General features: G+C 71.2%; 1 long non-coding RNA gene across 2 annotated transcripts in view; it reads left to right on the top strand.

Annotated features, from left to right (window-relative positions):
- Positions 1-19388, top strand: part of LOC127465191 (uncharacterized) — a 143071-nt gene extending 123683 nt beyond the window's left edge. For both annotated transcript variants that reach the window (XR_007901918.1, XR_007901917.1), the window contains exon 2: positions 19262-19388. This is a non-coding gene — a long non-coding RNA (uncharacterized LOC127465191). The remainder of the gene's footprint in view (positions 1-19261) is intronic.
- The last annotated feature ends 7719 nt before the right edge of the window (positions 19389-27107 follow it).

Below are 27107 nucleotides of genomic sequence, written 5' to 3'. Positions count from 1 at the left end.
GACAAAAGGTCTACCCGCCGGGCTCGGACACCAGGTCTACCCGCCCGAGTCGGGCACCGGCTCTACCCGCCGGGCTCAGAGAGCAGCTCTACCCGCCGGCACCCCCGCCGCCGAGCCCAGTCGGCCGCCGCCCTGCCACCCCTTACGAGAGTCCCGGCTACTCCCCCTTTTTACCCGCGCCGCAGACAACGCCCTTTCTTTCCCACTCGGAGCCCCGGGCAGAAACGGCGGCGCCTCGGCGCCCGCCGAGGGCCTCGGCTAAGCGCTTGGAAGCCGCTCGAGCCGCCCGAGTCGGAGAACGCCTCGAGCCGACGAGCCCGGACACCAGGTCTACCCGCCGGGCTCGGACAAAAGGTCTACCCGTCGGGCTCGGACACCAGGTCTACCCGCCCGAGTCGGGCACCGGCTCTACCCGCCGGGCTCAGAGAGCAGCTCTACCCGCCGGCACCCCCGCCGCCGAGCCCAGTCGGCCGCCGCCCTGCCACCTTAAGAGAGTCCCGGCTACTCCCCCTTTTTACCCGCGCCGCAGACAACGCCCTTTCTTTCCCACTCGGAGCCCCGGGCAGAAACGGCGGCGCCTCGGCGCCCGCCGAGGGCCTCGGCTAAGCGCTTGGAAGCCGCTCGAGCCGCCCGAGTCGGAGAACGCCTCGAGCCGACGAGCCCGGACACCAGGTCTACTCGCCGGGCTCGGCCAAAAAAGGTCTAGCCGCTTGCTCGGACACCAGGTCTACCCGCCGGGCTCGGACAAAAGGTCTCCCCGCCGGGCTCGGACACCAGGTCTACCCGCCCGAGTCGGGCACCGGCTCTACCCGCCGGGCTCAGAGAGCAGCTCTACCCACCGGCACCCACGCCGCCGAACCCAGTCGGCCGCCGCCCTGCCACCTTAAGAGAGTCCCGGCTACTCCCCCTTTTTACCCGCGCCGCAGACAACGCCCTTTCTTTCCCACTCGGAGCCCCGGGCAGAAACGGCGGCGCCTCGGCGCCCGCCGAGGGCCTCTGCTAAGCGCTTGGAAGCCGCTCGAGCCGCCCGACTCGGAGAGCGCCTCGAGCCGACGAGCCCGGACACCAGGTCTACTCGCCGGGCTCGGACAAAAAAGGTCTAGCCGCTTGCTCGGACACCAGGTCTACCCGCCGGGCTCGGACAAAAGGTCTACCCGCCGGGCTCGGACACCAGGTCTACCCGCCCGAGTCGGGCACCGGCTCTACCCGCCGGGCTCAGAGAGCAGCTCTACCCACCGGCACCCCCGCCGCCGAACCCAGTCGGCCGCCGCCCTGCCACCTTAAGAGAGTCCCGGCTACTCCCCCTTTTTACCCGCGCCGCAGACAACGCCCTTTCTTTCCCACTCGGAGCCCCGGGCAGAAACGGCGGCGCCTCGGCGCCCGCCGAGGGCCTCGGCTAAGCGCTTGGAAGCCGCTCGAGCCGCCCGAGTCGGAGAACGCCTCGAGCCGACGAGCCCGGACACCAGGTCTACCCGCCGGGCTCGGACAAAAGGTCTACCCGCCGGGCTCGGACACCAGGTCTACCCGCCCGAGTCGGGCACCGGCTCTACCCGCCGGGCTCAGAGAGCAGCTCTACCCGCCGGCACCCCCGCCGCCGAGCCCAGTCGGCCGCCGCCCTGCCACCCCTTAAGAGAGTCCCGGCTACTCCCCCTTTTTACCCGCGCCGCAGACAACGCCCTTTCTTTCCCACTCGGAGCCCCGGGCAGAAACGGCGGCGCCTCGGCGCCCGCCGAGGGCCTCTGCTAAGCGCTTGGAAGCCGCTCGAGCCGCCCGACTCGGAGAGCGCCTCGAGCCGACGAGCCCGGACACCAGGTCTACTCGCCGGGCTCGGCCAAAAAAGGTCTAGCCGCTTGCTCGGACACCAGGTCTACCCGCCGGGCTCGGACAAAAGGTCTACCCGCCGGGCTCGGACACCAGGTCTACCCGCCCGAGTCGGGCACCGGCTCTACCCGCCGGGCTCAGAGAGCAGCTCTACCCGCCGGCACCCCCGCCGCCGAGCCCAGTCGGCCGCCGCCCTGCCACCCCTTAAGAGAGTCCCGGCTACTCCCCCTTTTTACCCGCGCCGCAGACAACGCCCTTTCTTTCCCACTCGGAGCCCCGGGCAGAAACGGCGGCGCCTCGGCGCCCGCCGAGGGCCTCTGCTAAGCGCTTGGAAGCCGCTCGAGCCGCCCGACTCGGAGAGCGCCTCGAGCCGACGAGCCCGGACACCAGGTCTACTCGCCGGGCTCGGCCAAAAAAGGTCTAGCCGCTTGCTCGGACACCAGGTCTACCCGCCGGGCTCGGACAAAAGGTCTACCCGCCGGGCTCGGACACCAGGTCTACCCGCCCGAGTCGGGCACCGGCTCTACCCGCCGGGCTCAGAGAGCAGCTCTACCCGCCGGCACCCCCGCCGCCGAGCCCAGTCGGCCGCCGCCCTGCCACCCCTTACGAGAGTCCCGGCTACTCCCCCTTTTTACCCGCGCCGCAGACAACGCCCTTTCTTTCCCACTCGGAGCCCCGGGCAGAAACGGCGGCGCCTCGGCGCCCGCCGAGGGCCTCTGCTAAGCGCTTGGAAGCCGCTCGAGCCGCCCGACTCGGAGAGCGCCTCGAGCCGACGAGCCCGGACACCAGGTCTACTCGCCGGGCTCGGCCAAAAAAGGTCTAGCCGCTTGCTCGGACACCAGGTCTACCCGCCGGGCTCGGACAAAAGGTCTACCCGCCGGGCTCGGACACCAGGTCTACCCGCCCGAGTCGGGCACCGGCTCTACCCGCCGGGCTCAGAGAGCAGCTCTACCCACCGGCACCCCCGCCGCCGAACCCAGTCGGCCGCCGCCCTGCCACCTTAAGAGAGTCCCGGCTACTCCCCCTTTTTACCCGCGCCGCAGACAACGCCCTTTCTTTCCCACTCGGAGCCCCGGGCAGAAACGGCGGCGCCTCGGCGCCCGCCGAGGGCCTCGGCTAAGCGCTTGGAAGCCGCTCGAGCCGCCCGAGTCGGAGAACGCCTCGAGCCGACGAGCCCGGACACCAGGTCTACCCGCCGGGCTCGGACAAAAGGTCTCCCCGCCGGGCTCGGACACCAGGTCTACCCGCCCGAGTCGGGCACCGGCTCTACCCGCCGGGCTCAGAGAGCAGCTCTACCCGCCGGCACCCCCGCCGCCGAGCCCAGTCGGCCGCCGCCCTGCCACCCCTTAAGAGAGTCCCGGCTACTCCCCCTTTTTACCCGCGCCGCAGACAACGCCCTTTCTTTCCCACTCGGAGCCCCGGGCAGAAACGGCGGCGCCTCGGCGCCCGCCGAGGGCCTCTGCTAAGCGCTTGGAAGCCGCTCGAGCCGCCCGACTCGGAGAGCGCCTCGAGCCGACGAGCCCGGACACCAGGTCTACTCGCCGGGCTCGGCCAAAAAAGGTCTAGCCGCTTGCTCGGACACCAGGTCTACCCGCCGGGCTCGGACAAAAGGTCTACCCGCCGGGCTCGGACACCAGGTCTACCCGCCCGAGTCGGGCACCGGCTCTACCCGCCGGGCTCAGAGAGCAGCTCTACCCGCCGGCACCCCCGCCGCCGAGCCCAGTCGGCCGCCGCCCTGCCCCCCCTTAAGAGAGTCCCGGCTACTCCCCCTTTTTACCCGCGCCGCAGACAACGCCCTTTCTTTCCCACTCGGAGCCCCGGGCAGAAACGGCGGCGCCTCGGCGCCCGCCGAGGGCCTCTGCTAAGCGCTTGGAAGCCGCTCGAGCCGCCCGACTCGGAGAGCGCCTCGAGCCGACGAGCCCGGACACCAGGTCTACTCGCCGGGCTCGGCCAAAAAAGGTCTAGCCGCTTGCTCGGACACCAGGTCTACCCGCCGGGCTCGGACAAAAGGTCTACCCGCCGGGCTCGGACACCAGGTCTACCCGCCCGAGTCGGGCACCGGCTCTACCCGCCGGGCTCAGAGAGCAGCTCTACCCGCCGGCACCCCCGCCGCCGAACCCAGTCGGCCGCCGCCCTGCCACCTTAAGAGAGTCCCGGCTACTCCCCCTTTTTACCCGCGCCGCAGACAACGCCCTTTCTTTCCCACTCGGAGCCCCGGGCAGAAACGGCGGCGCCTCGGCGCCCGCCGAGGGCCTCGGCTAAGCGCTTGGAAGCCGCTCGAGCCGCCCGAGTCGGAGAACGCCTCGAGCCGACGAGCCCGGACACCAGGTCTACCCGCCGGGCTCGGACAAAAGGTCTCCCCGCCGGGCTCGGACACCAGGTCTACCCGCCCGAGTCGGGCACCGGCTCTACCCGCCGGGCTCAGAGAGCAGCTCTACCCACCGGCACCCCCGCCGCCGAACCCAGTCGGCCGCCGCCCTGCCACCTTAAGAGAGTCCCGGCTACTCCCCCTTTTTACCCGCGCCGCAGACAACGCCCTTTCTTTCCCACTCGGAGCCCCGGGCAGAAACGGCGGCGCCTCGGCGCCCGCCGAGGGCCTCTGCTAAGCGCTTGGAAGCCGCTCGAGCCGCCCGACTCGGAGAGCGCCTCGAGCCGACGAGCCCGGACACCAGGTCTACTCGCCGGGCTCGGCCAAAAAAGGTCTAGCCGCTTGCTCGGACACCAGGTCTACCCGCCGGGCTCGGACAAAAGGTCTACCCGCCGGGCTCGGACACCAGGTCTACCCGCCCGAGTCGGGCACCGGCTCTACCCGCCGGGCTCAGAGAGCAGCTCTACCCGCCGGCACCCCCGCCGCCGAACCCAGTCGGCCGCCGCCCTGCCACCTTAAGAGAGTCCCGGCTACTCCCCCTTTTTACCCGCGCCGCAGACAACGCCCTTTCTTTCCCACTCGGAGCCCCGGGCAGAAACGGCGGCGCCTCGGCGCCCGCCGAGGGCCTCGGCTAAGCGCTTGGAAGCCGCTCGAGCCGCCCGAGTCGGAGAACGCCTCGAGCCGACGAGCCCGGACACCAGGTCTACTCGCCGGGCTCGGACAAAAGGTCTACCCGCCGGGCTCGGACACCAGGTCTACCCGCCCGAGTCGGGCACCGGCTCTACCCGCCGGGCTCAGAGAGCAGCTCTACCCGCCGGCACCCCCGCCGCCGAGCCCAGTCGGCCGCCGCCCTGCCACCCCTTAAGAGAGTCCCGGCTACTCCCCCTTTTTACCCGCGCCGCAGACAACGCCCTTTCTTTCCCACTCGGAGCCCCGGGCAGAAACGGCGGCGCCTCGGCGCCCGCCGAGGGCCTCTGCTAAGCGCTTGGAAGCCGCTCGAGCCGCCCGACTCGGAGAGCGCCTCGAGCCGACGAGCCCGGACACCAGGTCTACTCGCCGGGCTCGGCCAAAAAAGGTCTAGCCGCTTGCTCGGACACCAGGTCTACCCGCCGGGCTCGGACAAAAGGTCTACCCGCCGGGCTCGGACACCAGGTCTACCCGCCCGAGTCGGGCACCGGCTCTACCCGCCGGGCTCAGAGAGCAGCTCTACCCGCCGGCACCCCCGCCGCCGAGCCCAGTCGGCCGCCGCCCTGCCACCCCTTAAGAGAGTCCCGGCTACTCCCCCTTTTTACCCGCGCCGCAGACAACGCCCTTTCTTTCCCACTCGGAGCCCCGGGCAGAAACGGCGGCGCCTCGGCGCCCGCCGAGGGCCTCTGCTAAGCGCTTGGAAGCCGCTCGAGCCGCCCGAGTCGGAGAGCGCCTCGAGCCGACGAGCCCGGACACCAGGTCTACTCGCCGGGCTCGGCCAAAAAAGGTCTAGCCGCTTGCTCGGACACCAGGTCTACCCGCCGGGCTCGGACAAAAGGTCTACCCGCCGGGCTCGGACACCAGGTCTACCCGCCCGAGTCGGGCACCGGCTCTACCCGCCGGGCTCAGAGAGCAGCTCTACCCGCCGGCACCCCCGCCGCCGAGCCCAGTCGGCCGCCGCCCTGCCACCCCTTACGAGAGTCCCGGCTACTCCCCCTTTTTACCCGCGCCGCAGACAACGCCCTTTCTTTCCCACTCGGAGCCCCGGGCAGAAACGGCGGCGCCTCGGCGCCCGCCGAGGGCCTCTGCTAAGCGCTTGGAAGCCGCTCGAGCCGCCCGACTCGGAGAGCGCCTCGAGCCGACGAGCCCGGACACCAGGTCTACTCGCCGGGCTCGGCCAAAAAAGGTCTAGCCGCTTGCTCGGACACCAGGTCTACCCGCCGGGCTCGGACAAAAGGTCTACCCGCCGGGCTCGGACACCAGGTCTACCCGCCCGAGTCGGGCACCGGCTCTACCCGCCGGGCTCAGAGAGCAGCTCTACCCGCCGGCACCCCCGCCGCCGAGCCCAGTCGGCCGCCGCCCTGCCACCTTAAGAGAGTCCCGGCTACTCCCCCTTTTTACCCGCGCCGCAGACAACGCCCTTTCTTTCCCACTCGGAGCCCCGGGCAGAAACGGCGGCGCCTCGGCGCCCGCCGAGGGCCTCGGCTAAGCGCTTGGAAGCCGCTCGAGCCGCCCGAGTCGGAGAACGCCTCGAGCCGACGAGCCCGGACACCAGGTCTACCCGCCGGGCTCGGACAAAAGGTCTACCCGCCGGGCTCGGACACCAGGTCTACCCGCCCGAGTCGGGCACCGGCTCTACCCGCCGGGCTCAGAGAGTAGCTCTACCCGCCGGCACCCCCGCCGCCGAGCCCAGTCGGCCGCCGCCCTGCCACCTTAAGAGAGTCCCGGCTACTCCCCCTTTTTACCCGCGCCGCAGACAACGCCCTTTCTTTCCCACTCGGAGCCCCGGGCAGAAACGGCGGCGCCTCGGCGCCCGCCGAGGGCCTCGGCTAAGCGCTTGGAAGCCGCTCGAGCCGCCCGAGTCAGAGAACGCCTCGAGCCGACGAGCCCGGACACCAGGTCTACCCGCCGGGCTCGGACAAAAGGTCTACCCGTCGGGCTCGGACACCAGGTCTACCCGCCCGAGTCGGGCACCGGCTCTACCCGCCGGGCTCAGAGAGCAGCTCTACCCGCCGGCACCCCCGCCGCCGAGCCCAGTCGGCCGCCGCCCTGCCACCTTAAGAGAGTCCCGGCTACTCCCCCTTTTTACCCGCGCCGCAGACAACGCCCTTTCTTTCCCACTCGGAGCCCCGGGCAGAAACGGCGGCGCCTCGGCGCCCGCCGAGGGCCTCGGCTAAGCGCTTGGAAGCCGCTCGAGCCGCCCGACTCGGAGAGCGCCTCGAGCCGACGAGCCCGGACACCAGGTCTACTCGCCGGGCTCGGCCAAAAAAGGTCTAGCCGCTTGCTCGGACACCAGGTCTACCCGCCGGGCTCGGACAAAAGGTCTACCCGCCGGGCTCGGACACCAGGTCTACCCGCCCGAGTCGGGCACCGGCTCTACCCGCCGGGCTCAGAGAGCAGCTCTACCCACCGGCACCCCCGCCGCCGAACCCAGTCGGCCGCCGCCCTGCCACCTTAAGAGAGTCCCGGCTACTCCCCCTTTTTACCCGCGCCGCAGACAACGCCCTTTCTTTCCCACTCGGAGCCCCGGGCAGAAACGGCGGCGCCTCGGCGCCCGCCGAGGGCCTCGGCTAAGCGCTTGGAAGCCGCTCGAGCCGCCCGAGTCGGAGAACGCCTCGAGCCGACGAGCCCGGACACCAGGTCTACTCGCCGGGCTCGGACAAAAGGTCTACCCGCCGGGCTCGGACACCAGGTCTACCCGCCCGAGTCGGGCACCGGCTCTACCCGCCGGGCTCAGAGAGCAGCTCTACCCGCCGGCACCCCCGCCGCCGAGCCCAGTCGGCCGCCGCCCTGCCACCCCTTAAGAGAGTCCCGGCTACTCCCCCTTTTTACCCGCGCCGCAGACAACGCCCTTTCTTTCCCACTCGGAGCCCCGGGCAGAAACGGCGGCGCCTCGGCGCCCGCCGAGGGCCTCTGCTAAGCGCTTGGAAGCCGCTCGAGCCGCCCGACTCGGAGAGCGCCTCGAGCCGACGAGCCCGGACACCAGGTCTACTCGCCGGGCTCGGCCAAAAAAGGTCTAGCCGCTTGCTCGGACACCAGGTCTACCCGCCGGGCTCGGACAAAAGGTCTACCCGCCGGGCTCCGACACCAGGTCTACCCGCCCGAGTCGGGCACCGGCTCTACCCGCCGGGCTCAGAGAGCAGCTCTACCCGCCGGCACCCCCGCCGCCGAGCCCAGTCGGCCGCCGCCCTGCCACCCCTTAAGAGAGTCCCGGCTACTCCCCCTTTTTACCCGCGCCGCAGACAACGCCCGGCTCGGACAAAAGGTCTACCCGCCGGGCTCGGACAAAAGGTCTCCCCGCCGGGCTCGGACACCAGGTCTACCCGCCCGAGTCGGGCACCGGCTCTACTGCCACCCTGCCACCTTTTTACCCGCGCCGCAGACAACGCCCTTTCTTTCCCACTCGGAGCCCCGGGCAGAAACGGCGGCGCCTCGGCGCCTCGGCGCCCGCCGAGGGCCTCGGCTAAGCGCTTGGAAGCCGCTCGAGCCGCCCGAGTCGGAGAACGCCTCGAGCCGACGAGCCCGGACACCAGGTCTACCCGCCGGGCTCGGACAAAAGGTCTCCCCGCCGGGCTCGGACACCAGGTCTACCCGCCCGAGTCGGGCACCGGCTCTACCCGCCGGGCTCAGAGAGCAGCTCTACCCGCCGGCACCCCCGCCGCCGAGCCCAGTCGGCCGCCGCCCTGCCACCCCTTAAGAGAGTCCCGGCTACTCCCCCTTTTTACCCGCGCCGCAGACAACGCCCTTTCTTTCCCACTCGGAGCCCCGGGCAGAAACGGCGGCGCCTCGGCGCCCGCCGAGGGCCTCTGCTAAGCGCTTGGAAGCCGCTCGAGCCGCCCGACTCGGAGAGCGCCTCGAGCCGACGAGCCCGGACACCAGGTCTACTCGCCGGGCTCGGCCAAAAAAGGTCTAGCCGCTTGCTCGGACACCAGGTCTACCCGCCGGGCTCGGACAAAAGGTCTACCCGCCGGGCTCGGACACCAGGTCTACCCGCCCGAGTCGGGCACCGGCTCTACCCGCCGGGCTCAGAGAGCAGCTCTACCCGCCGGCACCCCCGCCGCCGAACCCAGTCGGCCGCCGCCCTGCCACCTTAAGAGAGTCCCGGCTACTCCCCCTTTTTACCCGCGCCGCAGACAACGCCCTTTCTTTCCCACTCGGAGCCCCGGGCAGAAACGGCGGCGCCTCGGCGCCCGCCGAGGGCCTCGGCTAAGCGCTTGGAAGCCGCTCGAGCCGCCCGAGTCGGAGAACGCCTCGAGCCGACGAGCCCGGACACCAGGTCTACCCGCCGGGCTCGGACAAAAGGTCTCCCCGCCGGGCTCGGACACCAGGTCTACCCGCCCGAGTCGGGCACCGGCTCTACCCGCCGGGCTCAGAGAGCAGCTCTACCCACCGGCACCCCCGCCGCCGAACCCAGTCGGCCGCCGCCCTGCCACCTTAAGAGAGTCCCGGCTACTCCCCCTTTTTACCCGCGCCGCAGACAACGCCCTTTCTTTCCCACTCGGAGCCCCGGGCAGAAACGGCGGCGCCTCGGCGCCCGCCGAGGGCCTCTGCTAAGCGCTTGGAAGCCGCTCGAGCCGCCCGACTCGGAGAGCGCCTCGAGCCGACGAGCCCGGACACCAGGTCTACTCGCCGGGCTCGGCCAAAAAAGGTCTAGCCGCTTGCTCGGACACCAGGTCTACCCGCCGGGCTCGGACAAAAGGTCTACCCGCCGGGCTCGGACACCAGGTCTACCCGCCCGAGTCGGGCACCGGCTCTACCCGCCGGGCTCAGAGAGCAGCTCTACCCGCCGGCACCCCCGCCGCCGAACCCAGTCGGCCGCCGCCCTGCCACCTTAAGAGAGTCCCGGCTACTCCCCCTTTTTACCCGCGCCGCAGACAACGCCCTTTCTTTCCCACTCGGAGCCCCGGGCAGAAACGGCGGCGCCTCGGCGCCCGCCGAGGGCCTCGGCTAAGCGCTTGGAAGCCGCTCGAGCCGCCCGAGTCGGAGAACGCCTCGAGCCGACGAGCCCGGACACCAGGTCTACTCGCCGGGCTCGGACAAAAGGTCTACCCGCCGGGCTCGGACACCAGGTGTACCCGCCCGAGTCGGGCACCGGCTCTACCCGCCGGGCTCAGAGAGCAGCTCTACCCGCCGGCACCCCCGCCGCCGAGCCCAGTCGGCCGCCGCCCTGCCACCCCTTAAGAGAGTCCCGGCTACTCCCCCTTTTTACCCGCGCCGCAGACAACGCCCTTTCTTTCCCACTCGGAGCCCCGGGCAGAAACGGCGGCGCCTCGGCGCCCGCCGAGGGCCTCTGCTAAGCGCTTGGAAGCCGCTCGAGCCGCCCGACTCGGAGAGCGCCTCGAGCCGACGAGCCCGGACACCAGGTCTACTCGCCGGGCTCGGCCAAAAAAGGTCTAGCCGCTTGCTCGGACACCAGGTCTACCCGCCGGGCTCGGACAAAAGGTCTACCCGCCGGGCTCGGACACCAGGTCTACCCGCCCGAGTCGGGCACCGGCTCTACCCGCCGGGCTCAGAGAGCAGCTCTACCCGCCGGCACCCCCGCCGCCGAGCCCAGTCGGCCGCCGCCCTGCCACCCCTTAAGAGAGTCCCGGCTACTCCCCCTTTTTACCCGCGCCGCAGACAACGCCCTTTCTTTCCCACTCGGAGCCCCGGGCAGAAACGGCGGCGCCTCGGCGCCCGCCGAGGGCCTCTGCTAAGCGCTTGGAAGCCGCTCGAGCCGCCCGAGTCGGAGAGCGCCTCGAGCCGACGAGCCCGGACACCAGGTCTACTCGCCGGGCTCGGCCAAAAAAGGTCTAGCCGCTTGCTCGGACACCAGGTCTACCCGCCGGGCTCGGACAAAAGGTCTACCCGCCGGGCTCGGACACCAGGTCTACCCGCCCGAGTCGGGCACCGGCTCTACCCGCCGGGCTCAGAGAGCAGCTCTACCCGCCGGCACCCCCGCCGCCGAGCCCAGTCGGCCGCCGCCCTGCCACCCCTTACGAGAGTCCCGGCTACTCCCCCTTTTTACCCGCGCCGCAGACAACGCCCTTTCTTTCCCACTCGGAGCCCCGGGCAGAAACGGCGGCGCCTCGGCGCCCGCCGAGGGCCTCTGCTAAGCGCTTGGAAGCCGCTCGAGCCGCCCGACTCGGAGAGCGCCTCGAGCCGACGAGCCCGGACACCAGGTCTACTCGCCGGGCTCGGCCAAAAAAGGTCTAGCCGCTTGCTCGGACACCAGGTCTACCCGCCGGGCTCGGACAAAAGGTCTACCCGCCGGGCTCGGACACCAGGTCTACCCGCCCGAGTCGGGCACCGGCTCTACCCGCCGGGCTCAGAGAGCAGCTCTACCCGCCGGCACCCCCGCCGCCGAGCCCAGTCGGCCGCCGCCCTGCCACCTTAAGAGAGTCCCGGCTACTCCCCCTTTTTACCCGCGCCGCAGACAACGCCCTTTCTTTCCCACTCGGAGCCCCGGGCAGAAACGGCGGCGCCTCGGCGCCCGCCGAGGGCCTCGGCTAAGCGCTTGGAAGCCGCTCGAGCCGCCCGAGTCGGAGAACGCCTCGAGCCGACGAGCCCGGACACCAGGTCTACCCGCCGGGCTCGGACAAAAGGTCTACCCGCCGGGCTCGGACACCAGGTCTACCCGCCCGAGTCGGGCACCGGCTCTACCCGCCGGGCTCAGAGAGTAGCTCTACCCGCCGGCACCCCCGCCGCCGAGCCCAGTCGGCCGCCGCCCTGCCACCTTAAGAGAGTCCCGGCTACTCCCCCTTTTTACCCGCGCCGCAGACAACGCCCTTTCTTTCCCACTCGGAGCCCCGGGCAGAAACGGCGGCGCCTCGGCGCCCGCCGAGGGCCTCGGCTAAGCGCTTGGAAGCCGCTCGAGCCGCCCGAGTCAGAGAACGCCTCGAGCCGACGAGCCCAGGCACCAGGTCTACCCGCCGGGCTCGGACAAAAGGTCTACCCGTCGGGCTCGGACACCAGGTCTACCCGCCCGAGTCGGGCACCGGCTCTACCCGCCGGGCTCAGAGAGCAGCTCTACCCGCCGGCACCCCCGCCGCCGAGCCCAGTCGGCCGCCGCCCTGCCACCTTAAGAGAGTCCCGGCTACTCCCCCTTTTTACCCGCGCCGCAGACAACGCCCTTTCTTTCCCACTCGGAGCCCCGGGCAGAAACGGCGGCGCCTCGGCGCCCGCCGAGGGCCTCGGCTAAGCGCTTGGAAGCCGCTCGAGCCGCCCGAGTCGGAGAACGCCTCGAGCCGACGAGCCCGGACACCAGGTCTACTCGCCGGGCTCGGCCAAAAAAGGTCTAGCCGCTTGCTCGGACACCAGGTCTACCCGCCGGGCTCGGACAAAAGGTCTCCCCGCCGGGCTCGGACACCAGGTCTACCCGCCCGAGTCGGGCACCGGCTCTACCCGCCGGGCTCAGAGAGCAGCTCTACCCACCGGCACCCCCGCCGCCGAACCCAGTCGGCCGCCGCCCTGCCACCTTAAGAGAGTCCCGGCTACTCCCCCTTTTTACCCGCGCCGCAGACAACGCCCTTTCTTTCCCACTCGGAGCCCCGGGCAGAAACGGCGGCGCCTCGGCGCCCGCCGAGGGCCTCTGCTAAGCGCTTGGAAGCCGCTCGAGCCGCCCGACTCGGAGAGCGCCTCGAGCCGACGAGCCCGGACACCAGGTCTACTCGCCGGGCTCGGCCAAAAAAGGTCTAGCCGCTTGCTCGGACACCAGGTCTACCCGCCGGGCTCGGACAAAAGGTCTACCCGCCGGGCTCGGACACCAGGTCTACCCGCCCGAGTCGGGCACCGGCTCTACCCGCCGGGCTCAGAGAGCAGCTCTACCCACCGGCACCCCCGCCGCCGAACCCAGTCGGCCGCCGCCCTGCCACCTTAAGAGAGTCCCGGCTACTCCCCCTTTTTACCCGCGCCGCAGACAACGCCCTTTCTTTCCCACTCGGAGCCCCGGGCAGAAACGGCGGCGCCTCGGCGCCCGCCGAGGGCCTCGGCTAAGCGCTTGGAAGCCGCTCGAGCCGCCCGAGTCGGAGAACGCCTCGAGCCGACGAGCCCGGACACCAGGTCTACTCGCCGGGCTCGGACAAAAGGTCTACCCGCCGGGCTCGGACACCAGGTCTACCCGCCCGAGTCGGGCACCGGCTCTACCCGCCGGGCTCAGAGAGTAGCTCTACCCGCCGGCACCCCCGCCGCCGAGCCCAGTCGGCCGCCGCCCTGCCACCTTAAGAGAGTCCCGGCTACTCCCCCTTTTTACCCGCACCGCAGACAACGCCCTTTCTTTCCCACTCGGAGCCCCGGGCAGAAACGGCGGCGCCTCGGCGCCCGCCGAGGGCCTCGGCTAAGCGCTTGGAAGCCGCTCGAGCCGCCCGAGTCGGAGAACGCCTCGAGCCGACGAGCCCGGACACCAGGTCTACCCGCCGGGCTCGGACAAAAGGTCTACCCGCCGGGCTCGGACACCAGGTCTACCCGCCCGAGTCGGGCACCGGCTCTACCCGCCGGGCTCAGAGAGCAGCTCTACCCGCCGGCACCCCCGCCGCCGAGCCCAGTCGGCCGCCGCCCTGCCACCCCTTAAGAGAGTCCCGGCTACTCCCCCTTTTTACCCGCGCCGCAGACAACGCCCTTTCTTTCCCACTCGGAGCCCCGGGCAGAAACGGTGGCGCCTCGGCGCCCGCCGAGGGCCTCTGCTAAGCGCTTGGAAGCCGCTCGAGCCGCCCGACTCGGAGAGCGCCTCGAGCCGACGAGCCCGGACACCAGGTCTACTCGCCGGGCTCGGCCAAAAAAGGTCTAGCCGCTTGCTCGGACACCAGGTCTACCCGCCGGGCTCGGACAAAAGGTCTACCCGCCGGGCTCGGACACCAGGTCTACCCGCCCGAGTCGGGCACCGGCTCTACCCGCCGGGCTCAGAGAGCAGCTCTACCCACCGGCACCCCCGCCGCCGAACCCAGTCGGCCGCCGCCCCGCCACCCCTTAAGAGAGTCCCGGCTACTCCCCCTTTTTACCCGCGCCGCAGACAACGCCCTTTCTTTCCCACTCGGAGCCCCGGGCAGAAACGGCGGCGCCTCGGCGCCCGCCGAGGGCCTCTGCTAAGCGCTTGGAAGCCGCTCGAGCCGCCCGACTCGGAGAGCGCCTCGAGCCGACGAGCCCGGACACCAGGTCTACTCGCCGGGCTCGGCCAAAAAAGGTCTAGCCGCTTGCTCGGACACCAGGTCTACCCGCCGGGCTCGGACAAAAGGTCTACCCGCCGGGCTCGGACACCAGGTCTACCCGCCCGAGTCGGGCACCGGCTCTACCCGCCGGGCTCAGAGAGTAGCTCTACCCGCCGGCACCCCCGCCGCCGAGCCCAGTCGGCCGCCGCCCTGCCACCTTAAGAGAGTCCCGGCTACTCCCCCTTTTTACCCGCGCCGCAGACAACGCCCTTTCTTTCCCACTCGGAGCCCCGGGCAGAAACGGCGGCGCCTCGGCGCCCGCCGAGGGCCTCGGCTAAGCGCTTGGAAGCCGCTCGAGCCGCCCGAGTCGGAGAACGCCTCGAGCCGACGAGCCCGGACACCAGGTCTACCCGCCGGGCTCGGACAAAAGGTCTACCCGCCGGGCTCGGACACCAGGTCTACCCGCCCGAGTCGGGCACCGGCTCTACCCGCCGGGCTCAGAGAGTAGCTCTACCCGCCGGCACCCCCGCCGCCGAGCCCAGTCGGCCGCCGCCCTGCCACCTTAAGAGAGTCCCGGCTACTCCCCCTTTTTACCCGCGCCGCAGACAACGCCCTTTCTTTCCCACTCGGAGCCTCGGGCAGAAACGGCGGCGCCTCGGCGCCCGCCGAGGGCCTCGGCTAAGCGCTTGGAAGCCGCTCGAGCCGCCCGAGTCGGAGAACGCCTCGAGCCGACGAGCCCGGACACCAGGTCTACCCGCCGGGCTCGGACAAAAGGTCTACCCGCCGGGCTCGGACACCAGGTCTACCCGCCCGAGTCGGGCACCGGCTCTACCCGCCGGGCTCAGAGAGCAGCTCTACCCGCCGGCACCCCCGCCGCCGAGCCCAGTCGGCCGCCGCCCTGCCACCCCTTAAGAGAGTCTCGGCTACTCCCCCTTTTTACCCGCGCCGCAGACAACGCCCTTTCTTTCCCACTCGGAGCCCCGGGCAGAAACGGCGGCGCCTCGGCGCCCGCCGAGGGCCTCGGCTAAGCGCTTGGAAGCCGCTCGAGCCGCCCGAGTCGGAGAACGCCTCGAGCCGACGAGCCCGGACACCAGGTCTACTCGCCGGGCTCGGCCAAAAAAGGTCTAGCCGCTTGCTCGGACACCAGGTCTACCCGCCGGGCTCGGACAAAAGGTCTACCCGCCGGGCTCGGACACCAGGTCTACCCGCCCGAGTCGGGCACCGGCTCTACCCGCCGGGCTCAGAGAGCAGCTCTACCCACCGGCACCCCCGCCGCCGAACCCAGTCGGCCGCCGCCCTGCCACCCCTTAAGAGAGTCCCGGCTACTCCCCCTTTTTACCCGCGCCGCAGACAACGCCCTTTCTTTCCCACTCGGAGCCCCGGGCAGAAACGGCGGCGCCTCGGCGCCCGCCGAGGGCCTCTGCTAAGCGCTTGGAAGCCGCTCGAGCCGCCCGACTCGGAGAGCGCCTCGAGCCGACGAGCCCGGACACCAGGTCTACTCGCCGGGCTCGGCCAAAAAAGGTCTAGCCGCTTGCTCGGACACCAGGTCTACCCGCCGGGCTCGGACAAAAGGTCTACCCGCCGGGCTCGGACACCAGGTCTACCCGCCCGAGTCGGGCACCGGCTCTACCCGCCGGGCTCAGAGAGTAGCTCTACCCGCCGGCACCCCCGCCGCCGAGCCCAGTCGGCCGCCGCCCTGCCACCTTAAGAGAGTCCCGGTTACTCCCCCTTTTTACCCGCGCCGCAGACAACGCCCTTTCTTTCCCACTCGGAGCCCCGGGCAGAAACGGCGGCGCCTCGGCGCCCGCCGAGGGCCTCGGCTAAGCGCTTGGAAGCCGCTCGAGCCGCCCGAGTCGGAGAACGCCTCGAGCCGACGAGCCCGGACACCAGGTCTACCCGCCGGGCTCGGACAAAAGGTCTACCCGCCGGGCTCGGACACCAGGTCTACCCGCCCGAGTCGGGCACCGGCTCTACCCGCCGGGCTCAGAGAGCAGCTCTACCCGCCGGCACCCCCGCCGCCGAGCCCAGTCGGCCGCCGCCCTGCCACCCCTTAAGAGAGTCCCGGCTACTCCCCCTTTTTACCCGCGCCGCAGACAACGCCCTTTCTTTCCCACTCGGAGCCCCGGGCAGAAACGGCGGCGCCTCGGCGCCCGCCGAGGGCCTCTGCTAAGCGCTTGGAAGCCGCTCGAGCCGCCCGACTCGGAGAGCGCCTCGAGCCGACGAGCCCGGACACCAGGTCTACTCGCCGGGCTCGGCCAAAAAAGGTCTAGCCGCTTGCTCGGACACCAGGTCTACCCGCCGGGCTCGGACAAAAGGTCTACCCGCCGGGCTCGGACACCAGGTCTACCCGCCCGAGTCGGGCACCGGCTCTACCCGCCGGGCTCAGAGAGCAGCTCTACCCGCCGGCACCCCCGCCGCCGAGCCCAGTCGGCCGCCGCCCTGCCACCCCTTAAGAGAGTCCCGGCTACTCCCCCTTTTTACCCGCGCCGCAGACAACGCCCTTTCTTTCCCACTCGGAGCCCCGGGCAGAAACGGCGGCGCCTCGGCGCCCGCCGAGGGCCTCTGCTAAGCGCTTGGAAGCCGCTCGAGCCGCCCGACTCGGAGAGCGCCTCGAGCCGACGAGCCCGGACACCAGGTCTACTCGCCGGGCTCGGCCAAAAAAGGTCTAGCCGCTTGCTCGGACACCAGGTCTACCCGCCGGGCTCGGACAAAAGGTCTACCCGCCGGGCTCGGACACCAGGTCTACCCGCCCGAGTCGGGCACCGGCTCTACCCGCCGGGCTCAGAGAGCAGCTCTACCCACCGGCACCCCCGCCGCCGAACCCAGTCGGCCGCCGCCCTGCCACCTTAAGAGAGTCCCGGCTACTCCCCCTTTTTACCCGCGCCGCAGACAACGCCCTTTCTTTCCCACTCGGAGCCCCGGGCAGAAACGGCGGCGCCTCGGCGCCCGCCGAGGGCCTCGGCTAAGCGCTTGGAAGCCGCTCGAGCCGCCCGAGTCGGAGAACGCCTCGAGCCGACGAGCCCGGACACCAGGTCTACCCGCCGGGCTCGGACAAAAGGTCTACCCGCCGGGCTCGGACACCAGGTCTACCCGCCCGAGTCGGGCACCGGCTCTACCCGCCGGGCTCAGAGAGCAGCTCTACCCGCCGGCACCCCCGCCGCCGAGCCCAGTCGGCCGCCGCCCTGCCACCCCTTAAGAGAGTCCCGGCTACTCCCCCTTTTTACCCGCGCCGCAGACAACGCCCTTTCTTTCCCACTCGGAGCCCCGGGCAGAAACGGCGGCGCCTCGGCGCCCGCCGAGGGCCTCGGCTAAGCGCTTGGAAGCCGCTCGAGCCGCCCGAGTCGGAGAACGCCTCGAGCCGACGAGCCCGGACACCAGGTCTACCCGCCGGGCTCGGACAAAAGGTCTACCCGCCGGGCTCGGACACCAGGTCTACCCGCCCGAGTCGGGCACCGGCTCTACCCGCCGGGCTCAGAGAGCAGCTCTACCCGCCGGCACCCCCGCCGCCGAGCCCAGTCGGCCGCCGCCCTGCCACCCCTTAAGAGAGTCCCGGCTACTCCCCCTTTTTACCCGCGCCGCAGACAACGCCCTTTCTTTCCCACTCGGAGCCCCGGGCAGAAACGGCGGCGCCTCGGCGCCCGCCGAGGGCCTCTGCTAAGCGCTTGGAAGCCGCTCGAGCCGCCCGACTCGGAGAGCGCCTCGAGCCGACGAGCCCGGACACCAGGTCTACTCGCCGGGCTCGGCCAAAAAAGGTCTAGCCGCTTGCTCGGACACCAGGTCTACCCGCCGGGCTCGGACAAAAGGTCTACCCGCCGGGCTCGGACACCAGGTCTACCCGCCCGAGTCGGGCACCGGCTCTACCCGCCGGGCTCAGAGAGCAGCTCTACCCGCCGGCACCCCCGCCGCCGAGCCCAGTCGGCCGCCGCCCTGCCACCCCTTAAGAGAGTCCCGGCTACTCCCCCTTTTAAACCGCGCCGCAGACAACGCCCTTTCTTTCCCACTCGGAGCCCCGGGCAGAAACGGCGGCGCCTCGGCGCCCGCCGAGGGCCTCTGCTAAGCGCTTGGAAGCCGCTCGAGCCGCCCGACTCGGAGAGCGCCTCGAGCCGACGAGCCCGGACACCAGGTCTACTCGCCGGGCTCGGCCAAAAAAGGTCTAGCCGCTTGCTCGGACACCAGGTCTACCCGCCGGGCTCGGACAAAAGGTCTACCCGCCGGGCTCGGACACCAGGTCTACCCGCCCGAGTCGGGCACCGGCTCTACCCGCCGGGCTCAGAGAGCAGCTCTACCCACCGGCACCCCCGCCGCCGAACCCAGTCGGCCGCCGCCCTGCCACCTTAAGAGAGTCCCGGCTACTCCCCCTTTTTACCCGCGCCGCAGACAACGCCCTTTCTTTCCCACTCGGAGCCCCGGGCAGAAACGGCGGCGCCTCGGCGCCCGCCGAGGGCCTCGGCTAAGCGCTTGGAAGCCGCTCGAGCCGCCCGAGTCGGAGAACGCCTCGAGCCGACGAGCCCGGACACCAGGTCTACCCGCCGGGCTCGGACAAAAGGTCTACCCGCCGGGCTCGGACACCAGGTCTACCCGCCCGAGTCGGGCACCGGCTCTACCCGCCGGGCTCAGAGAGCAGCTCTACCCGCCGGCACCCCCGCCGCCGAGCCCAGTCGGCCGCCGCCCTGCCACCCCTTAAGAGAGTCCCGGCTACTCCCCCTTTTTACCCGCGCCGCAGACAACGCCCTTTCTTTCCCACTCGGAGCCCCGGGCAGAAACGGCGGCGCCTCGGCGCCCGCCGAGGGCCTCTGCTAAGCGCTTGGAAGCCGCTCGAGCCGCCCGACTCGGAGAGCGCCTCGAGCCGACGAGCCCGGACACCAGGTCTACTCGCCGGGCTCGGCCAAAAAAGGTCTAGCCGCTTGCTCGGACACCAGGTCTACCCGCCGGGCTCGGACAAAAGGTCTACCCGCCGGGCTCGGACACCAGGTCTACCCGCCCGAGTCGGGCACCGGCTCTACCCGCCGGGCTCAGAGAGCAGCTCTACCCACCGGCACCCCCGCCGCCGAACCCAGTCGGCCGCCGCCCTGCCACCTTAAGAGAGTCCCGGCTACTCCCCCTTTTTACCCGCGCCGCAGACAACGCCCTTTCTTTCCCACTCGGAGCCCCGGGCAGAAACGGCGGCGCCTCGGCGCCCGCCGAGGGCCTCGGCTAAGCGCTTGGAAGCCGCTCGAGCCGCCCGAGTCGGAGAACGCCTCGAGCCGACGAGCCCGGACACCAGGTCTACCCGCCGGGCTCGGCCAAAAAAGGTCTAGCCGCTTGCTCGGACACCAGGTCTACCCGCCGGGCTCGGACAAAAGGTCTACCCGCCGGGCTCGGACACCAGGTCTACCCGCCCGAGTCGGGCACCGGCTCTACCCGCCGGGCTCAGAGAGTAGCTCTACCCGCCGGCACCCCCGCCGCCGAGCCCAGTCGGCCGCCGCCCTGCCACCTTAAGAGAGTCCCGGCTACTCCCCCTTTTTACCCGCGCCGCAGACAACGCCCTTTCTTTCCCACTCGGAGCCCCGGGCAGAAACGGCGGCGCCTCGGCGCCCGCCGAGGGCCTCGGCTAAGCGCTTGGAAGCCGCTCGAGCCGCCCGAGTCGGAGAACGCCTCGAGCCGACGAGCCCGGACACCAGGTCTACCCGCCGGGCTCGGACAAAAGGTCTACCCGCCGGGCTCGGACACCAGGTCTACCCGCCCGAGTCGGGCACCGGCTCTACCCGCCGGGCTCAGAGAGCAGCTCTACCCGCCGGCACCCCCGCCGCCGAGCCCAGTCGGCCGCCGCCCTGCCACCCCTTAAGAGAGTCCCGGCTACTCCCCCTTTTTACCCGCGCCGCAGACAACGCCCTTTCTTTCCCACTCGGAGCCCCGGGCAGAAACGGCGGCGCCTCGGCGCCCGCCGAGGGCCTCTGCTAAGCGCTTGGAAGCCGCTCGAGCCGCCCGACTCGGAGAGCGCCTCGAGCCGACGAGCCCGGACACCAGGTCTACTCGCCGGGCTCGGCCAAAAAAGGTCTAGCCGCTTGCTCGGACACCAGGTCTACCCGCCGGGCTCGGACAAAAGGTCTACCCGCCGGGCTCGGACACCAGGTCTACCCGCCCGAGTCGGGCACCGGCTCTACCCGCCGGGCTCAGAGAGCAGCTCTACCCACCGGCACCCCCGCCGCCGAACCCAGTCGGCCGCCGCCCTGCCACCTTAAGAGAGTCCCGGCTACTCCCCCTTTTTACCCGCGCCGCAGACAACGCCCTTTCTTTCCCACTCGGAGCCCCGGGCAGAAACGGCGGCGCCTCGGCGCCCGCCGAGGGCCTCGGCTAAGCGCTTGGAAGCCGCTCGAGCCGCCCGAGTCGGAGAACGCCTCGAGCCGACGAGCCCGGACACCAGGTCTACCCGCCGGGCTCGGACAAAAGGTCTACCCGCCGGGCTCGGACACCAGGTCTACCCGCCCGAGTCGGGCACCGGCTCTACCCGCCGGGCTCAGAGAGCAGCTCTACCCACCGGCACCCCCGCCGCCGAACCCAGTCGGCCGCCGCCCTGCCACCTTAAGAGAGTCCCGGCTACTCCCCCTTTTTACCCGCGCCGCAGACAACGCCCTTTCTTTCCCACTCGGAGCCCCGGGCAGAAACGGCGGCGCCTCGGCGCCCGCCGAGGGCCTCTGCTAAGCGCTTGGAAGCCTCTCGAGCCGCCCGACTCGGAGAGCGCCTCGAGCCGACGAGCCCGGACACCAGGTCTACCCGCCGGGCTCGGACAAAAGGTCTACCCGCCGGGCTCGGACACCAGGTCTACCCGCCCGAGTCGGGCACCGGCTCTACCCGCCGGGCTCAGAGAGCAGCTCTACCCGCCGGCACCCCCGCCGCCGAGCCCAGTCGGCCGCCGCCCTGCCACCCCTTAAGAGAGTCCCGGCTACTCCCCCTTTTTACCCGCGCCGCAGACAACGCCCTTTCTTTCCCACTCGGAGCCCCGGGCAGAAACGGCGGCGCCTCGGCGCCCGCCGAGGGCCTCTGCTAAGCGCTTGGAAGCCGCTCGAGCCGCCCGACTCGGAGAGCGCCTCGAGCCGACGAGCCCGGACACCAGGTCTACTCGCCGGGCTCGGCCAAAAAAGGTCTAGCCGCTTGCTCGGACACCAGGTCTACCCGCCGGGCTCGGACAAAAGGTCTACCCGCCGGGCTCGGACACCAGGTCTACCCGCCCGAGTCGGGCACCGGCTCTACCCGCCGGGCTCAGAGAGCAGCTCTACCCACCGGCACCCCCGCCGCCGAACCCAGTCGGCCGCCGCCCTGCCACCTTAAGAGAGTCCCGGCTACTCCCCCTTTTTACCCGCGCCGCAGACAACGCCCTTTCTTTCCCACTCGGAGCCCCGGGCAGAAACGGCGGCGCCTCGGCGCCCGCCGAGGGCCTCGGCTAAGCGCTTGGAAGCCGCTCGAGCCGCCCGAGTCGGAGAACGCCTCGAGCCGACGAGCCCGGACACCAGGTCTACCCGCCGGGCTCGGACAAAAGGTCTACCCGCCGGGCTCGGACACCAGGTCTACCCGCCCGAGTCGGGCACCGGCTCTACCCGCCGGGCTCAGAGAGCAGCTCTACCCGCCGGCACCCCCGCCGCCGAGCCCAGTCGGCCGCCGCCCTGCCACCCCTTAAGAGAGTCCCGGCTACTCCCCCTTTTTACCCGCGCCGCAGACAACGCCCTTTCTTTCCCACTCGGAGCCCCGGGCAGAAACGGCGGCGCCTCGGCGCCCGCCGAGGGCCTCTGCTAAGCGCTTGGAAGCCGCTCGAGCCGCCCGACTCGGAGAGCGCCTCGAGCCGACGAGCCCGGACACCAGGTCTACTCGCCGGGCTCGGCCAAAAAAGGTCTAGCCGCTTGCTCGGACACCAGGTCTACCCGCCGGGCTCGGACAAAAGGTCTACCCGCCGGGCTCGGACACCAGGTCTACCCGCCCGAGTCGGGCACCGGCTCTACCCGCCGGGCTCAGAGAGCAGCTCTACCCGCCGGCACCCCCGCCGCCGAGCCCAGTCGGCCGCCGCCCTGCCACCCCTTAAGAGAGTCCCGGCTACTCCCCCTTTTAAACCGCGCCGCAGACAACGCCCTTTCTTTCCCACTCGGAGCCCCGGGCAGAAACGGCGGCGCCTCGGCGCCCGCCGAGGGCCTCTGCTAAGCGCTTGGAAGCCGCTCGAGCCGCCCGACTCGGAGAGCGCCTCGAGCCGACGAGCCCGGACACCAGGTCTACTCGCCGGGCTCGGCCAAAAAAGGTCTAGCCGCTTGCTCGGACACCAGGTCTACCCGCCGGGCTCGGACAAAAGGTCTACCCGCCGGGCTCGGACACCAGGTCTACCCGCCCGAGTCGGGCACCGGCTCTACCCGCCGGGCTCAGAGAGCAGCTCTACCCACCGGCACCCCCGCCGCCGAACCCAGTCGGCCGCCGCCCTGCCACCTTAAGAGAGTCCCGGCTACTCCCCCTTTTTACCCGCGCCGCAGACAACGCCCTTTCTTTCCCACTCGGAGCCCCGGGCAGAAACGGCGGCGCCTCGGCGCCCGCCGAGGGCCTCGGCTAAGCGCTTGGAAGCCGCTCGAGCCGCCCGAGTCGGAGAACGCCTCGAGCCGACGAGCCCGGACACCAGGTCTACCCGCCGGGCTCGGACAAAAGGTCTACCCGCCGGGCTCGGACACCAGGTCTACCCGCCCGAGTCGGGCACCGGCTCTACCCGCCGGGCTCAGAGAGCAGCTCTACCCGCCGGCACCCCCGCCGCCGAGCCCAGTCGGCCGCCGCCCTGCCACCCCTTAAGAGAGTCCCGGCTACTCCCCCTTTTTACCCGCGCCGCAGACAACGCCCTTTCTTTCCCACTCGGAGCCCCGGGCAGAAACGGCGGCGCCTCGGCGCCCGCCGAGGGCCTCTGCTAAGCGCTTGGAAGCCGCTCGAGCCGCCCGACTCGGAGAGCGCCTCGAGCCGACGAGCCCGGACACCAGGTCTACTCGCCGGGCTCGGCCAAAAAAGGTCTAGCCGCTTGCTCGGACACCAGGTCTACCCGCCGGGCTCGGACAAAAGGTCTACCCGCCGGGCTCGGACACCAGGTCTACCCGCCCGAGTCGGGCACCGGCTCTACCCGCCGGGCTCAGAGAGCAGCTCTACCCACCGGCACCCCCGCCGCCGAACCCAGTCGGCCGCCGCCCTGCCACCTTAAGAGAGTCCCGGCTACTCCCCCTTTTTACCCGCGCCGCAGACAACGCCCTTTCTTTCCCACTCGGAGCCCCGGGCAGAAACGGCGGCGCCTCGGCGCCCGCCGAGGGCCTCGGCTAAGCGCTTGGAAGCCGCTCGAGCCGCCCGAGTCGGAGAACGCCTCGAGCCGACGAGCCCGGACACCAGGTCTACCCGCCGGGCTCGGACAAAAGGTCTACCCGCCGGGCTCGGACACCAGGTCTACCCGCCCGAGTCGGGCACCGGCTCTACCCGCCGGGCTCAGAGAGCAGCTCTACCCACCGGCACCCCCGCCGCCGAACCCAGTCGGCCGCCGCCCTGCCACCTTAAGAGAGTCCCGGCTACTCCCCCTTTTTACCCGCGCCGCAGACAACGCCCTTTCTTTCCCACTCGGAGCCCCGGGCAGAAACGGCGGCGCCTCGGCGCCCGCCGAGGGCCTCTGCTAAGCGCTTGGAAGCCTCTCGAGCCGCCCGACTCGGAGAGCGCCTCGAGCCGACGAGCCCGGACACCAGGTCTACCCGCCGGGCTCGGACAAAAGGTCTACCCGCCGGGCTCGGACACCAGGTCTACCCGCCCGAGTCGGGCACCGGCTCTACCCGCCGGGCTCAGAGAGCAGCTCTACCCGCCGGCACCCCCGCCGCCGAGCCCAGTCGGCCGCCGCCCTGCCACCCCTTAAGAGAGTCCCGGCTACTCCCCCTTTTTACCCGCGCCGCAGACAACGCCCTTTCTTTCCCACTCGGAGCCCCGGGCAGAAACGGCGGCGCCTCGGCGCCCGCCGAGGGCCTCTGCTAAGCGCTTGGAAGCCGCTCGAGCCGCCCGACTCGGAGAGCGCCTCGAGCCGACGAGCCCGGACACCAGGTCTACTCGCCGGGCTCGGCCAAAAAAGGTCTAGCCGCTTGCTCGGACACCAGGTCTACCCGCCGGGCTCGGACAAAAGGTCTACCCGCCGGGCTCGGACACCAGGTCTACCCGCCCGAGTCGGGCACCGGCTCTACCCGCCGGGCTCAGAGAGCAGCTCTACCCACCGGCACCCCCGCCGCCGAACCCAGTCGGCCGCCGCCCTGCCACCTTAAGAGAGTCCCGGCTACTCCCCCTTTTTACCCGCGCCGCAGACAACGCCCTTTCTTTCCCACTCGGAGCCCCGGGCAGAAACGGCGGCGCCTCGGCGCCCGCCGAGGGCCTCGGCTAAGCGCTTGGAAGCCGCTCGAGCCGCCCGAGTCGGAGAACGCCTCGAGCCGACGAGCCCGGACACCAGGTCTACCCGCCGGGCTCGGACAAAAGGTCTACCCGCCGGGCTCGGACACCAGGTCTACCCGCCCGAGTCGGGCACCGGCTCTACCCGCCGGGCTCAGAGAGCAGCTCTACCCGCCGGCACCCCCGCCGCCGAGCCCAGTCGGCCGCCGCCCTGCCACCCCTTAAGAGAGTCCCGGCTACTCCCCCTTTTTACCCGCGCCGCAGACAACGCCCTTTCTTTCCCACTCGGAGCCCCGGGCAGAAACGGCGGCGCCTCGGCGCCCGCCGAGGGCCTCTGCTAAGCGCTTGGAAGCCGCTCGAGCCGCCCGACTCGGAGAGCGCCTCGAGCCGACGAGCCCGGACACCAGGTCTACTCGCCGGGCTCGGCCAAAAAAGGTCTAGCCGCTTGCTCGGACACCAGGTCTACCCGCCGGGCTCGGACAAAAGGTCTACCCGCCGGGCTCGGACACCAGGTCTACCCGCCCGAGTCGGGCACCGGCTCTACCCGCCGGGCTCAGAGAGCAGCTCTACCCACCGGCACCCCCGCCGCCGAACCCAGTCGGCCGCCGCCCTGCCACCTTAAGAGAGTCCCGGCTACTCCCCCTTTTTACCCGCGCCGCAGACAACGCCCTTTCTTTCCCACTCGGAGCCCCGGGCAGAAACGGCGGCGCCTCGGCGCCCGCCGAGGGCCTCGGCTAAGCGCTTGGAAGCCGCTCGAGCCGCCCGAGTCGGAGAACGCCTCGAGCCGACGAGCCCGGACACCAGGTCTACCCGCCGGGCTCGGACAAAAGGTCTACCCGCCGGGCTCGGACACCAGGTCTACCCGCCCGAGTCGGGCACCGGCTCTACCCGCCGGGCTCAGAGAGTAGCTCTACCCGCCGGCACCCCCGCCGCCGAGCCCAGTCGGCCGCCGCCCTGCCACCCCTTAAGAGAGTCCCGGCTACTCCCCCTTTTTACCCGCGCCGCAGACAACGCCCTTTCTTTCCCACTCGGAGCCCCGGGCAGAAACGGCGGCGCCTCGGCGCCCGCCGAGGGCCTCGGCTAAGCGCTTGGAAGCCGCTCGAGCCGCCCGAGTCGGAGAACGCCTCGAGCCGACGAGCCCGGACACCAGGTCTACCCGCCGGGCTCGGACAAAAGGTCTACCCGCCGGGCTCGGACACCAGGTCTACCCGCCCGAGTCGGGCACCGGCTCTACCCGCCGGGCTCAGAGAGTAGCTCTACCCGCCGGCACCCCCGCCGCCGAGCCCAGTCGGCCGCCGCCCTGCCACCCCTTAAGAGAGTCCCGGCTACTCCCCCTTTTTACCCGCGCCGCAGACAACGCCCTTTCTTTCCCACTCGGAGCCCCGGGCAGAAACGGCGGCGCCTCGGCGCCCGCCGAGGGCCTCTGCTAAGCGCTTGGAAGCCGCTCGAGCCGCCCGAGTCGGAGAGCGCCTCGAGCCGACGAGCCCGGACACCAGGTCTACTCGCCGGGCTCGGCCAAAAAAGGTCTAGCCGCTTGCTCGGACACCAGGTCTACCCGCCGGGCTCGGACAAAAGGTCTACCCGCCGGGCTCGGACACCAGGTCTACCCGCCCGAGTCGGGCACCGGCTCTACCCGCCGGGCTCAGAGAGCAGCTCTACCCACCGGCACCCCCGCCCCTGAACCCAGTCGGCCGCCGCCCTGCCACCTTAAGAGAGTCCCGGCTACTCCCCCTTTTTACCCGCGCCGCAGACAACGCCCTTTCTTTCCCACTCGGAGCCCCGGGCAGAAACGGCGGCGCCTCGGCGCCCGCCGAGGGCCTCTGCTAAGCGCTTGGAAGCCGCTCGAGCCGCCCGAGTCGGAGAACGCCTCGAGCCGACGAGCCCGGACACCAGGTCTACCCGCCGGGCTCGGACAAAAGGTCTACCCGCCGGGCTCGGACACCAGGTCTACCCGCCCGAGTCGGGCACCGGCTCTACCCGCCGGGCTCAGAGAGTAGCTCTACCCGCCGGCACCCCCGCCGCCGAGCCCAGTCGGCCGCCGCCCTGCCACCCCTTAAGAGAGTCCCGGCTACTCCCCCTTTTTACCCGCGCCGCAGACAACGCCCTTTCTTTCCCACTCGGAGCCCCGGGCAGAAACGGCGGCGCCTCGGCGCCCGCCGAGGGCCTCTGCTAAGCGCTTGGAAGCCGCTCGAGCCGCCCGACTCGGAGAGCGCCTCGAGCCGACGAGCCCGGACACCAGGTCTACTCGCCGGGCTCGGCCAAAAAAGGTCTAGCCGCTTGCTCGGACACCAGGTCTACCCGCCGGGCTCGGACAAAAGGTCTACCCGCCGGGCTCGGACACCAGGTCTACCCGCCCGAGTCGGGCACCGGCTCTACCCGCCGGGCTCAGAGAGCAGCTCTACCCGCCGGCACCCCCGCCGCCGAGCCCAGTCGGCCGCCGCCCTGCCACCTTAAGAGAGTCCCGGCTACTCCCCCTTTTTACCCGCGCCGCAGACAACGCCCTTTCTTTCCCACTCGGAGCCCCGGGCAGAAACGGCGGCGCCTCGGCGCCCGCCGAGGGCCTCGGCTAAGCGCTTGGAAGCCGCTCGAGCCGCCCGAGTCGGAGAACGCCTCGAGCCGACGAGCCCGGACACCAGGTCTACCCGCCGGGCTCGGACAAAAGGTCTACCCGCCGGGCTCGGACACCAGGTCTACCCGCCCGAGTCGGG

This window comes from Manacus candei, unplaced genomic scaffold (assembly GCF_025592945.1).
Source record: "Manacus candei isolate 608988 ecotype Guabito, Panama unplaced genomic scaffold, ASM2559294v1 h1tg000334l, whole genome shotgun sequence".
In the NCBI taxonomy this organism is placed as follows: Eukaryota; Metazoa; Chordata; class Aves; order Passeriformes; family Pipridae; genus Manacus; species Manacus candei.
The sequence above is the reverse complement of the archived record's forward strand: the minus strand, read 5'-3'. Positions and strand labels throughout refer to the sequence as shown.